Consider the following 14,641-nt stretch of genomic DNA (forward strand, 5'->3'; position numbering starts at 1 on the left):
ATGGTCGCAAACTGTAAGAGAATGAAGCTACTACTTTGTATATCGATTCTATCCGACAAAAACCATTTATAGGTTTCCAGAGGGGATTAACAGCAACTGTTTACAAGACTCATGGAAAATAATGGTTCAGAAATTATTATTATGTTCACATCAGCCCCTGTAAAATAATCGTCAACGATGGTGAACTATTTATCAAAACAGCGACTTCTTGTGGTGATGATAATTTGTTCCCGTCTTATTTATGACATATCAACACTAAAAGCAGTCATCAGAGTCAGATACCAAACCACAGCACACCATGTATCTAACACCAACCAGAATTCAGGAATACTACCTTTATATTCCAACACGTTCTTGACAACATAATCTAAGAGTAGTTCAAGAAACGTCTCACACTGATTTAGCCTCTCCATAGCGATCCGTATTGTAGAGTCAAAGTTGCGTAGATTCACCACACTCAAACACTTGAAGTTACTTGTTTGTGACACATATGCGTTCTTCCATTGTTCCATATGCAGGTGGAATAGCAAAAGGGGTCTATTAGCAATGAAATAAGATATTCTGCGCGTATGTAGACTTCCAGCGGATAGATGGTCATAGTCGCCTTTCTAAGGTTAGAGGCTTAGCTGAAGCAGCATCAAAATCTTTAACATCACACGCAACAAGAGTGTCTCATTTGTGATGAATTGTAAGGATATCTGGAGAGGAAAATGCGATATGACAGTTCATACAGATGTGTGGATCGCTTTGCTTCAGTTGGTGTAGTACCATACTAAGATTTGTAGAAGTAGCAGTAGCTTTTTTTAAAAAATACGGTGGAGCCCCTCCACGCTCACACCAGTATAATGGCCAACACGAAAGGTCTACTACCATCTCTGCATATTGGTTAGTTTTCAGTAAGTGTAGTCTTGCAACCTATGGGTACTGCAATGCTTGTGAACGTCTGGTCATCATTAATTATTAACATGCACTCATCTGGAGGTAGACAGGGTCGAAAGTTGAATGAGGGTAGTGGTCTGAAGGCCAGAGGAAAATAAGTGCCAAGGCAAGAGCCAAGGGAAGAAAGCCTCTGCGATACTTCAGTTGGACTGTAAGAGCATTAGCAGATTTCTTGCAGCTGTAACAGGACATACAGTGGTAGGTTTTGTTAGTACTGGGCATCATGCAGGCAGATACCTTTGGGTAGTGGAGAGATGTTCCTCTGCAGCAGCAGCTGGGTACCGTTGTTGGCATCTAGGTCAGCATCAGCATACCTGTAACAGTTTGGTTCATCATCACTTAGTGCCTGATAGGTCATATATCGGGTCACACTGTAGGGTAGTCACCTATGATAGCAACTGGCATATCCAGTCAGTGTTGCTGATGTGCAGGGGCTTGCCAAAGTTGTCGCCTGTGAGTGTATGTTAGCTCGCCATAGGTGGTTATGCCCTAGCTAGCCGTGTCTTCAGCCTCTTACACTTCCACCTGTGGTTGTGATCATAGTTTCCCAGAGTTAAGAATGAAAGGATTGTTCGAATGTTTCGAATTACACTAGCATTAGTGATAGTAGATTGAATAAATTCAAAGTGTGGGTTCCAGTACGAATTTAGATTGCTGTAGTTTCCCAACTAGCTGGAGGACTCTCAGCCAGCTGTACCACTGCATCCAAATACGCTTCTACTGGGTGGCAGTGTAACTACTGAATTTACACCAGGTGTCGCTGTAGATGTACCTTGGTGTGATGAAAATGTAGTGTAGACAAAACGCTAAACTCCAACCCTCCTGTCTGGGCTGGCACTGAATTTTTAAATGATTTTTCACACAAATTATTATTTACAACAGAATTCTATCCACTAGTAATCTGCAGTGTCAAGACTTATTACCCATCAGCTATAAAGTCTCTGCTATGATACTGTCAAGTATCTATTGGAACATGAAGTGTACAGTCAGAATGAGGAGTTAAGTATGTATATAGATGTGTCTATGTGTGCTGTACTAAACTCTGCTAGTATTACTCCTATAGACAGAAACTCCATACAGGCAAAGTCAACAGACAGTGTTCTTAAGTCTGTTAGAGCTTCAATTCGTTTGCGTGGAATATATTCTGAATTTAAAACATAAAAATCAGTTACTCGAAAGTATTGTTGATTGGTGAGTGGGACTGATGTAGAAAAAAGAGAATGACAATATTTTTAACAGTTGTTATTTATTTTCATAGCTTTAGTATTTCATACATTTTCTTCGCCATAGAGAGTCTTTGCAGGCCAGTTGCCGCTGATATGTGCGAGAGACTTAGAACATTTTAACTGAGATGAGAATTTTACACTGAAAGATCTAAGAGCTACATTTTCTGGTACAGGTGCTCTTAGTTTCTTCCACCATATCACCATTACCAAGTACCATCCTATCATAATCCTACAGCAGTGGATATAGTTTGTGAGACATTCAGCTGTTGGGAAGGTAAATTTCCGATGAGGTGGGATCAGATGTTTGAAATTATAAGCAAAAAAGCATGAGAAATAGGAAAAAAACTGACATAAATGTAAAAGAACCTATTGGAATGTAAGTTCAAGGACTAGCTGGCTGGACTGACAATGGCTAAGTCAAAGTTACAGAAGATCTTGTTCATCGAGGAAGAACTGACAGCCACTGTGTAATTCGAAACAGTTTTTCCATTAGAGCAACAATTTATAACATCAGTCATCGCCAGTTTTAGGTTTTATTAACGAGTGTTTTAAATGCCTTCTTGCTGATTTTATCTGGTATTCCTCCCGCTATCACCTTTCATCCCCATATAGTAGACATGGTTATCAGGCTTGTGAATGATGAACATAAGAACCTGAGTAATTTTTTAGGTACCACACACATTTTGAAATTGTTTGGCAGCTGCTCTCACCGTATTATCAAGAAGTTGATGCATACTTGACGAATCACAAACATGTGTATGTATTGATCAGATGAACCCCACAACGCGTTTGTGGCATGGAACAGGCGGGTGATGGGGGAGGGGGGCGTTACTGCCCCTCTCGAGCGTCACCCTACCCAGGTCGCATAATTTTGCAACCACGTTCAGTTACAGTTGTTTATCGTAAGGCTAATTTGCTGTCCTACCTCGGCCAAAACTGTTTTCGGATACAGATCTATACTCCAATGCCCATCCTAGGCGTTGTACTGCCATGTCTGGAGTTGTAATTGAGTACAGTGCTGTATTACACTTCCTGTCTAAATGTGGTATTTACTGCAACCACGTTCACGTACGTATTTGGGTACAGCACAATATTCTGTACCCACTGTCACTGTATTCTCCTGACCGAAGTCGGCCGGAGTGGCCGAGCGGCTAAAGCCGCTACAGTCTGGAACCGCACGACCGCTACGGTCGCAGGTTCGAATCCTGCCTCGGGCATGGATATGTGTGATGTCCTTAGGTTAGTTAGGTTTAAGTAGCTCTAAGTTCTAGGGGACTTATGAGCACAGCAGTTGAGTTCCATAGTGCTCAGAGCCATTTGAGCCAACCTGTCCGAAACCAAATCTGGGTATAACGCTATACTGTACTGTCTGGCTACTGCACTCTACTATCCATATATATGGGCAGTGCTCCTGAAGTCTAGTCTCTACGCTCCCATAAACACATGGTGTGGTTCACCTGTTCGATAGCTATACGTATTTGTTATGTATGCTTCAACTTCTTGGTAAGATGACGAGTCCACTGACATACTCTTTAACAATGTGTGTGCTACGTTTAATGATTTCTCAAGTTATCAATTTCATCTCCGTCAAGGCTGAGAACCCATGGAGATGACAATGAGATGGCAGGAAGAATACTGGATGATATCAGCAAGAAGGCATCTAAAACCACAATGAAAAAAACACTTATTTCTGGGGTGGCTGACGTTAAAACTGGTGCTCTGATTGAACAACGGTCGGGAATATCGCAGTGGCTGTCAGCTCTTCCTCGATGTACAAGATCAGCTGTAAGTTTGTCTTACCAATTGTCAATCAACCATCTCACTCTTGAAATTACATTTCAGTAGGTTCTTCTAAATCTTGTATTATTACATTTCTTTTTCCTACAGCTCAAGCTTATTTTCTTACAGTTTCAAACAACTTTTCTCCACCTCATCGGAAATCTACCGTCCTCACAGCTGAACGTGTCACAGATTCCTCCTACCACTGTAGGAATGTGACAGGAAGGTAGTGGTCGTATATTAGAAAAAACTGAGAGAAGCTGTAACAGAAAATATAAATCTCAGACCTTTCAGTGTAAAATATCATCTCATGTAAAATATGCTAGTTCTTTTCGACATAGCAGCAGCGACCAGACTGTAAACTCTCTCTCTGGCACAGAAAATGTGTGAACTACTAAGTCTCTCCTCCAACATTTTAACTATTAAGTTGGTTGGTTTGTTTGGGGCAAGAGACCAAACAGCGAGGTCATCAGTCTCATCGGAAGGAAGTAAGCCGTGCCCTGTCAAAGGAACCATCCTGGCATTTGCCTGAAGTTATTTAGGGAAATCACGGAAAACCTAAATCAGGATGGTCGGACGCGGGACTGAACCTTCGTCCTCCCGTATGAGAGTCCAGTGTGCTAACCACTCTCCACCTCGCTCGGACAACTGTTAAGCCTCTTAGGGTATTGTATAAGGGGATTAAACACAATGCAACATGTATGAATATAATTTATTATATACAGTTGTATACATTGTTAATATACATTTTATATTTTATGATCTGTGGAAAACAAATAACCATCGTCAATAAAACATTATCATTCTGCTTATTATACATCAACATTATTCATTACTCAGCAAAGCTTTCCAAATAACTGCTTTTTATGTGCTTTAAATGCAACCTGTATTTCACACAAACAAACTGGAAGTCTACTAGGCTTAGGAATGTCATCTGTAAATCCGCTCGCATGGAGTTTCTGTTTATAGAAGTAGTACTACCAGACTTTGTTGTAGCGCAAATACTCTCACGGATATACACACTTAACTCCTCAGCCTCATTGTATACTTCGTGTTGGAATAGATACTTGACAATATCACCGAATACATACTTTCATTATCGTACAGTTTATGATTTACAAGTGCTGGGCTGATATTCATTGTAAATCCTGGGGAAGCAGTAATTTTATCAGCCTCTTGCACACGTTATAAATGCCGCATTTTCATCTGTATGGTTTAACTGCAATCTCTTCTTGGAAAGCTATCTACAGAGTCCTGACGGAGGATATAAGTACAATCCTCTTTTGAAAATTTATTTGCAATCTCAAATTTCCTTTTTTCTTTCTTATTTGTGTCTTTTACGAAAATATTAATAAATACAATATACTGAGCATTATTTCCGTTTATCTGAAACGTAAATAACGTAAAATCTGAAAAAAAATATTTCCGCATAATTACTCGACGCCAAGCTTCTCCGATTACTGTTTTCTACTCTTTCCACTTCGCCAGTGGCGACCAAGATATCAACTCGTGGGCCGTACGTGGGCACGAGTGACAAAGCGCACAGCCTCTCTTCACATTTGCCCCGCCGTCACACCACGCTGTAGAAAGCCAGGAGGAGGAAGAAGGGAAAATTGCGAATGCGCCGCATTTAAATGGCAGGCTCCATACCACTCGGTTTTACATTTCACATTTCCTAATAACATAGGTCACAAACAAAACAAATTTTTAGTGTTATTTAATTATTTTTGGCGCCCTGAAGACGTAATACAAGTTTTATCTGCTGCAAACATTCGGCATACGGACAGACAGATAATTTCAGTTTCGCACTCAGGCAGATGCGTAATCGTGATTTATTTATTATCATAATTTTTCTTTGTCTTTCACACAAACATGTTGATCAGAATATTGTAGCACTTTTGCAACGTCATTATGGCGACTTGGAAACTCTACCTGACGAATGTAATGTAAAAAGGTTTGTCATTAAAACTACAATTACCTTCCAGGTGATTCAGTTACATCTGCAAATGCGCAGGGGCTATTTCAATTGAAACGGCAAACGGTTTCGAAAGCAGCTCGGAAGCAGATGTTAGACTGACAGTGTCCTCAAAATCTTTACAAAACTATCCTTGTAAATCTTTCAAGGTAACAATAAATTCTTCAAATCTTGCATTATCTTTAATGCCAGTGATCTTAGGGAACTTGACTGCTGTCAGAATGTGTCCCTTCTACAACGCGATTTTCTTTTTAAATGTATCCCCATCAAATCAGAAAGAAATTATCTTGCTCTATCTTACTGTTAGCAATGTGCCGTCTGTTTCACGTAAAATATTAAGTCGGTAGTCCATTTCAGATGTTCTAATTTTTGTTCCCATACTCCTTTTACCTTCATATATTCAATAACAGCGATTTTAAATAAAAAAATTTTTCCAGGCATGCTCCTTGTCTTAACCAACAAACTTTGCAGTAATGAATCAAGTCTCCATACTCTTTGATCAGTTCCATCGAAAACTGTTGCACTGTCAATGGAACAATGCATGCAACTTCAGAAATTTAGTTATTCGTACCAGAAATCGTCATGTGCTCCAGGCCTGTAAATTTAGCACATAGTGTTTTCTAATGTACAGAGCAATGAATCCCGTCTGTCGATTGTTGTAATTTTTTTTTCATTGCCAACTAAATCCTTAAATTCCATCTGCATGGTATAGTGGTGTCGTTTCATAGCAAATATGTAGTAGCTATCTTTCGCTTATGCCAACTGAGAATTCTCATACCTCTCCTCTGTCATTCCCATTCATTTTAAAGGTTTGTGACGATAGATAAGTAGACTGCTGTTTTTATGCAAAGAGCCGCAGGGCCTGTGAACATCGTTCATACCACGAACAAAGAGAGAGACTAATCTATTTATTTTATTTTAGTTATTTATTTATTTATTGTCATCTCAATGATTACATTTGCGATATAGGATTTGTCAGGATACATTTCAACAACTATAAAGTATCTTTCCCAAATTTTTTTCTATGCTGAATTCATATGAATCTATCTTATGTTTAATACAATATACAACTAATAAGTGTTTTTATTACATAATTTGTTATGTGCTTGATAGACCTATTCCTTGTTGTGATTTCATTTGTCACATTTACGATATCATATATTCTTATACAGTTCAGCAGAGCTATTCACTTATACTGTAGTGACATTTGTGAAGCATGTGGTCCTTAATCTTCTTATGTGCTTGACAGACATATTCATTGACGTAATTTCATTTGTCACATTAACTTAAACATATATTCTTATACAATTGCGCAGAGATATTCACTTATGCTGTAATAACATTTGTCAAGCATGTGGTTCTTTATATTCTAATACAGTTAAGCATAGAAATTCACTTACACTGTAATAACATTTTTTAAGCATGTGATTCTTATCCTCATTTTCCAGCTCTTAGATATGTTTTGGTAGTACATTAAAAGGTTTGATGCCTTGATTACATACATGTTTCTGACTTTGGGTCCTTGGTACAGCTTGTAAGTGGAGAACTTTACATTGTGGTGTAACGTAATTATGGTAGTCTGTATTGGTTTTCATTTTGTCCTGATTTCTTTTGATCACCAACAGACATTTCAGAATGTTTAGTGATGGAATTGTTAAAATTTTCAATGCTTTAAAAGGGAGCCTACAATGTGTATGAGGTGGGCTCTGGGTTATTATCCCAATAGCGCGTTTTTGTAATCTGAAAATCTCGTTTAGACGGCAATTTGTTTTTCCTCAGAATACTATCCCATAGGATGCAATGGACTGGAAATAGCCATAATATACTAATCTGGTACAGTCATTACTACAAACTCTTGAAATTATTCTAAGTACGAAACATGCTGAATTTAGTTTTAGTGCTAAGCTCACCACATGGTCCTTCCAGTTTATTTTCTGATCAATGTGCATACCCGGGAATTTTGCACACTGTACTCTTTCAAGTTGTTTGCCCTCCATGATGGGATTTAGGTCGTCATGCTCACTTACTTTCCCAGATTGCACATTATTATATTTTTTGCATTCAGCGTTAGCTTGTTTGCACTAAACAATTTTTGTATATCTTATAGAACATGGTCCACAGTACTGTGCAATGACTGCTTCATATCACTAACTATTAAACTAGTATCATCAGCAAATAACATGATTCTAGCTTGTCTCTCTGACACCTGAATATCATTAATGTAAATGAGGAACAGCAAGGAGCCTAATACACTTCCTTAGGGTACTCCTACTGTGACCTCCCTTGGATCTGATCTTAGTTTAAATCTTTGGTTAATATTTGGTGCTGTAATTTCTACCAACTGCCTCCTCTTTTCCAGATACGACTCAAACCACTTTTTTACCGGTTCTCTAATACTTATAGCTTCAAGCTTTTCCAAAAGTATGCTGTGGTCAACAGTGTCAAAGGCTTCTCACAGATCTAGATGTATCCCGACTTCACTTTCTCCCTCTCCCAATTTACTGATTATTTCTTTTGTGTATTCCAGTACAGATGTTTCGGTACTTCTCCCAGCTTGAAATTCATGCTGATTACTGTTTATGAGAGTGTGGATATTAAGATAATGTGTGACCCTATATTTCATTAGTATCTCTAAAACCTTAGAGAAAGTTGGGAGAAGTGAGACAGGTCTGTAGTTTTCTATTTTAAGCTTATCACCCTTTTTCAACAGGTTAACGACTTCAGAAATTTTCAGTTTCTGCGGAAACACGTCCTCAGCCATTGACAAGTTTGCAATGTGTGCCAATCGTTTCGCTAATTGATTAGCTGTTTTCCTTACTAGTATTATTGGCACCTCATCTACTCCAGCTGACATCTTGGACTTCAGACTTTTAATCACTTTTAAAACTTCCTTTTCGTTTGCTGGGACTGCCATCATACTGCTGGCTGTCTTGGGTGCTGCCAACTTAATCTGCTCCCCAAAATTCCTGCTTAATGTCTGGGGTATATTTAAAAAGTAATTATTTATATAACTAGGCATGGCATATTTATCTACCATTTTATTCTCCTCATCTTTTAGAATAATTTCCTTATCTTTGATATGCTATTTTAGTTTTATTTTTGGACTGTTTTACTTCCATGTCATTACTTAGTAACTTTGCATTTGCAATTGCTGTGCTGTATATTTTCCTATACCTTTTTACATATTCTGTAAAATCAGTATCTGCACACTCCCTCAACTCTGAATTCAGTTTTTTCATGTTTTCACATGATTTCTTAATGCCAAGAGACATCCAAGAACTTGACTTTATGTGTCCAGTAGATCTGATTCTGGTCAGTCTCTTTGGAAAACACATGTCAAAGTTCATCATATAAATCAATGCAAATACACTATATGCCTCATCTGTACTTGTTTAATTCATAACATCTAACCAATTTTCATTTTCTAAGATACTTATGAACTGATGACAGCTTTCCACAGAGAAGTTTTTTTGTAAATATTATTTACACCTTTATCTTCCTTTCACCTTAAAGGGATTTCAATGGTGAGAGCATTGTGGTCAGACAATCCTAAATAAATGTTTGTTACCTCTATGTCAGTTGTTGACATATTTGAGAAAATGTTATCTATGAGGCTATTGGAGGTGTTTGTTACTCTAGTTGAATTGTTTGTGTGTGCTGACATGTTTAAACTCTTTAATATGTCCAAAAATTGCCTTTTTTGTTGACGTTAAACTAAAAGACTAATATTGAAATCATGGCAAAGAATAATCACAATTTCTTTTTTGTAAAAAGTATTTAGCAACAATTCTAATTTATCAAAAAAGACTTCTATGTTTCCACATGGTGACCTATACACTGTTATGACTATGACTTTTTTCATCAGGCCATATAGCTGGACAGCACCTGCTTCAAAAAATTTTTCAGTACTTAAGTTCTTTGCTTCACATCTCTTTTTAAATTCTAACTCTTGTCTAAGGTAAATACCAACTCCATCACCTTTTGCAATTTTCATACTATAATAATTTGCCAGTTTAAATGGATTAATATGAATACTACTAATTTCATGGTCCTTACACCAGCGTTCAGTAATACACAAGACATCAGGTTGGGTGTTACTTACTGCTATTTCGCATTCACAATAGTTGTTCCTGAGGCACTGCACATTTAGAGTCATCATTTTTAGAACAGGGGAGTGAACACCGATGGTACTTCTCCTTTCGTTTAACACTGTTAACTTGGAGTTTTCACTAAGGCCAGATACCAAAAATCGTATTGTACCACAGGTTTCTTGTTTCTGTTGCTTTTCCTACTTGAAATGGATGATGCTGATTGATTGTTTATACTAGCTGCTTTTGGAGTGTGATTTTAGGGATTTTTTCTATTGATATAAGGCTTATTTCTTCTAGTATCTTTTCACCCATCATCTTTTTTCCATAATAGTTCCTGTGCTGTCCATGCCTCGTGAAATAATTTCTCTCTTAAAAGCACAGCAGATCTTCCTAAATTTATTATTTGATGACTTTATTTCTTTGTTTACACATAATTCCTCAATTAGATCATGTCCATGTGGCACACTCACAACGAGAACCTTTAAATTTAGATCTGACATCTTTTTTAGAGTTGTTTGAAGTGCCCTTGCCGGTAATTGGCTTCCATTTTTGTATATGCCATTTGTTCCACCTATTGCCACACAACATGTTCCAGTCTTAACAAAGTTTTCACAATTACACTCCTGGAAATGGAAAAAAGAACACATTGACACCGGTGTGTCAGACCCACCATACTTGCTCCGGACACTGCGAGAGGGCTGTACAAGCAATGATCACACGCACGGCACAGCGGACACACCAGGAACCGCGGTGTTGGCCGTCGAATGGCGCTAGATGCGCAGCATTTGTGCACCGCCGCCGTCAGTGTCAGCCAGTTTTCCGTGGCATACGGAGCTCCATCGCAGTCTTTAACACTGGTAGCATGCCGCGACAGCGTGGACGTGAACCGTATGTGCAGTTGACGGACTTTGAGCGAGGGCGTATAGTGGGCATGCGGGAGGCCGGGTGGACGTACCGCCGAATTGCTCAACACGTGGGGCGTGAGGTCTCCACAGTACATCGATGTTGTCGCCAGTGGTCGGCGGAAGGTGCACGTGCCCGTCGACCTGGGACCGGACCGCAGCGACGCACGGATGCACGCCAAGACCGTAGGATCCTACGCAGTGCCGTAGGGGACCGCACCGCCACTTCCCAGCAAATTAGGGACACTGTTGCTCCTGGGGTATCGGCGAGGACCATTCGCAACCGTCTCCATGAAGCTGGGCTACGGTCCCGCACACCGTTACGCCGTCTTCCGCTCACGCCCCAACATCGTGCAGCCCGCCTCCAGTGGTGTCGCGACAGGCGTGAATGGAGGGACGAATGGAGACGTGTCGTCTTCAGCGATGAGAGTCGCTTCTGCCTTGGTGCCAATGATGGTCGTATGCGTGTTTGGCGCCGTGCAGGTGAGCGCCACAATCAGGACTGCATACGACCGAGGCACACAGGGCCAACACCCGGCATCATGGTGTGGGGAGCGATCTCCTACACTGGCCGTACACCACTGGTGATCGTCGAGGGGACACTGAATAGTGCACGGTACATCCAAACCGTCATCGAACCCATCGTTCTACCATTCCTAGACCGGCAAGGGAACTTGCTGTTCCAACAGGACAATGCACGTCCGCATGTATCCCGTGCCACCCAACGTGCTCTAGAAGGTGTAAGTCAACTACCCTGGCCAGTAAGATCTCCGGATCTGTCCCCCATTGAGCATGTTTGGGACTGGATGAAGCGTCGTCTCATGCGATCTGCACGTCCAGCACGAACGCTGGTCCAACTGAGGCGCCAGGTGGAAATGGCATGGCAAGCCGTTCCACAGGACTACATCCAGCATCTCTACGATCGTCTCCATGGGAGAATAGCAGCCTGCATTGCTGCGAAAGGTATATATACACTGTACTAGTGCCGACATTGTGCATGCTCTGTTGCCTGTGTCTATGTGCCTGTGGTTCTGTCAGTGTGATCATGTGATGTATCTGACCCCAGGAATGTGTCAATAAAGTTTCCCCTTCCTGGGACAATGAATTCACGGTGTTCTTATTTCAATTTCCAGGAGTGTATTTACTATTTCACTAAGGGGAGCGCCAGGTTTGACACTGCCTGTTACTCTAAACTGGGACTGCCGATCATTTATTATTTGTGCCACACCGAATATACGGACTTGATATTTGTTGTTCTCCAAGTGCCTTCGTTCAGTTGGTTTTATGGTACTCTTTGAAGTTCTCTCGTTAGAACACAAAGATGATCTAGATTCACTTTCACTTGTCTTATTTTTTGAGTTGACATTTCGTCCTGTGTTGTCTTTATTATCCGTTTTTCTTTGCACTCTATTTACTGACGATTTCATACCGTCAGAAAGATTTCGTTCACTACGAGCAGAAGTTTTGTTTCAAACGAAAGTTGCCGGTGTGTTTTCATTACACTCGTTTTTTAAATCGTCATCTTTCCGTTGCTTTATCAGCTCCTCTAACTTATTTACGTAACGATTTGCAAGCACAAGGTCTTGCTGAAGAAATGCAGTAACACTTTCTTCTATGCAGTTATCGTATCTTGACAAAGCTACCATTAGTAGATCGCAGTATTCCATGCCACAGTCACATTTCGCGTCCCATTCTTCCGTTCCCGCGAAACACTTCGCATGAATCCATTTTTGCGACACTGCACATAACCTGATACATTTCGTGATGTAGTTATTGCATTTTATACAATTTATACTCGATATGTAACCGTTTTCCGTGGAACTATTTATACAACATTTAATCAGCCCTGACATTACGATTCTGTCGAATTCAGAGACATGTGACGACTGAAAACTGCCACAACGCAATGTTAAAGAAATGTGCTGTTCCGAGTACTTCCGAGAAGGACCGAGCAAATGTGAATGACAGGCCGGCCTTTGGCTCACACGCAGGCCTCACATGCTGCACACGTGAAGTTCGGCACGCTGTGGCCGGCCCAACACTACACCAACAGCTGCATGGAAGCTACACTAACATAAATAGCTCATAATTCGCCCGACCCGCGGCAAAATTACTATTTCCTCAATCCAGTTGTCCATCTGGAGCTTCCATTTCTGTCACTTTCATTTCTGGCCAAGCCCTGAATACACCATAAATATGAATGAAATCGGTGTTGACGAATAGGCGCATGAGTTCTTCCTCAGCATTCAAGCTATCTCCACACCAAGTGTCATCAAAATCGGTTTAGCGGTTTAGCTACGGAAAGGTAACAATTCTTTCGATACTGCTCTGTACTGTCGATTAATGAATCATACTCCAGCGTACAGAGTATCAGACCAACTTTATGACTGGATTGAAGAGTTCATATCAAATAGAACACACCATGTCATTTTATCGGAAGCAAATCTTCAGATGTGAAAGTGACTTCGACCATATGCCAAGGAATCGTTTTAGGAAAATTACTGTTCACGTTAATTTTTTTTTTAAATAACATAGAGGATAACGTCGGAGTCTCTATGAGGCTGTTCACGGATAATTTTGTCGTTTACGCGGACATCACAACACTAAGAAATTGTAACGAACTGCAGGAATACCTTCAGAAGATCTGTGCTTGATAGCGACATTGGCAGCTAATGCTCATCATAAGCAACATTTAAAAAAAATATATGAACGTTTCGTGTCTGAACAGACATCACCCAGAATCTGCATCTGTGATACATACTGTGTAAATTCATGGTGGAGGGTGAGGAGGCGACGTGAGGAGGAAGGAACTGATGATGTCAGCTGCATCAGGACTTTATGTCGAGCGGAAATGTGTGGCAGACCAGGATTGAACCTGGGATCTCCTGCTTGCTATGTAGTTGCTTTACCCATGTTGCCACCCAGACACAATGTTTGTCACACCCACATGGTCTATCTCGGTATGCCCCTCAGCCAACCCAAATACCCACCTAGCATGACATATCCGTAGTCCCCATCCATGTCCTCCATGCTCGCTTCTTTCAGATTCCAGCAGGTGGTTGAACGTGGCTGTTCATTCACACTGAAGGTGGTGGTTTCATAGCCCATTGAGGTGACCCAGCTTTAGGAACGTATGGTGCCTTGTGGAGCCAGGTGGGAATGTGGATCATCAGGGGTCATACTGAGGGAGTCTGTGCAATTACGCTGAACAACGTGTCCGAATGGCATAGTGATTCACGCAAGTGCCAAGTTAGCAAAAGATTCTGACTTCAAATCCTGCACCACCATACATTGTAGCTTGGTGCTGCAGATTCTGCATAAAGTCTTGAAGCAGTTGCCATCATGAGTCCCTCCCACTCCCTTTCCTTTCTCGTCCTCCCCCCCACCCACCCCCCTCCACCTACAATTTACATAAAACTTCAAAAGTAATGAATTTCCGATGAAAATAGTATGATGAGCCATTTGTTCTGCCAATATAACCTTCAGCCAAAACAAAGCAAGTAAAGGCTTGTTTCAGTGACTTAGTTTTACAAAGAAAAATGAAGACTTTATGCAGTCCAAAAATTATATTCCGTGCTTCCTTCTTGAATTGTGACTAATTTTCTTCAGCCTGCACTAGGGTTTCAGAAATGAACAGTTCAAGATTCTGAGAACCATTTGGAAATGTATGAGAAACAATGACCCTATTTCCATGAAGAGATGCATCTATTGCCAGAATCAATGACAACC

The sequence above is a fragment of the Schistocerca serialis genome, chromosome 3 (assembly GCF_023864345.2).
Source record: "Schistocerca serialis cubense isolate TAMUIC-IGC-003099 chromosome 3, iqSchSeri2.2, whole genome shotgun sequence".
In the NCBI taxonomy this organism is placed as follows: domain Eukaryota; kingdom Metazoa; phylum Arthropoda; class Insecta; order Orthoptera; family Acrididae; genus Schistocerca; species Schistocerca serialis.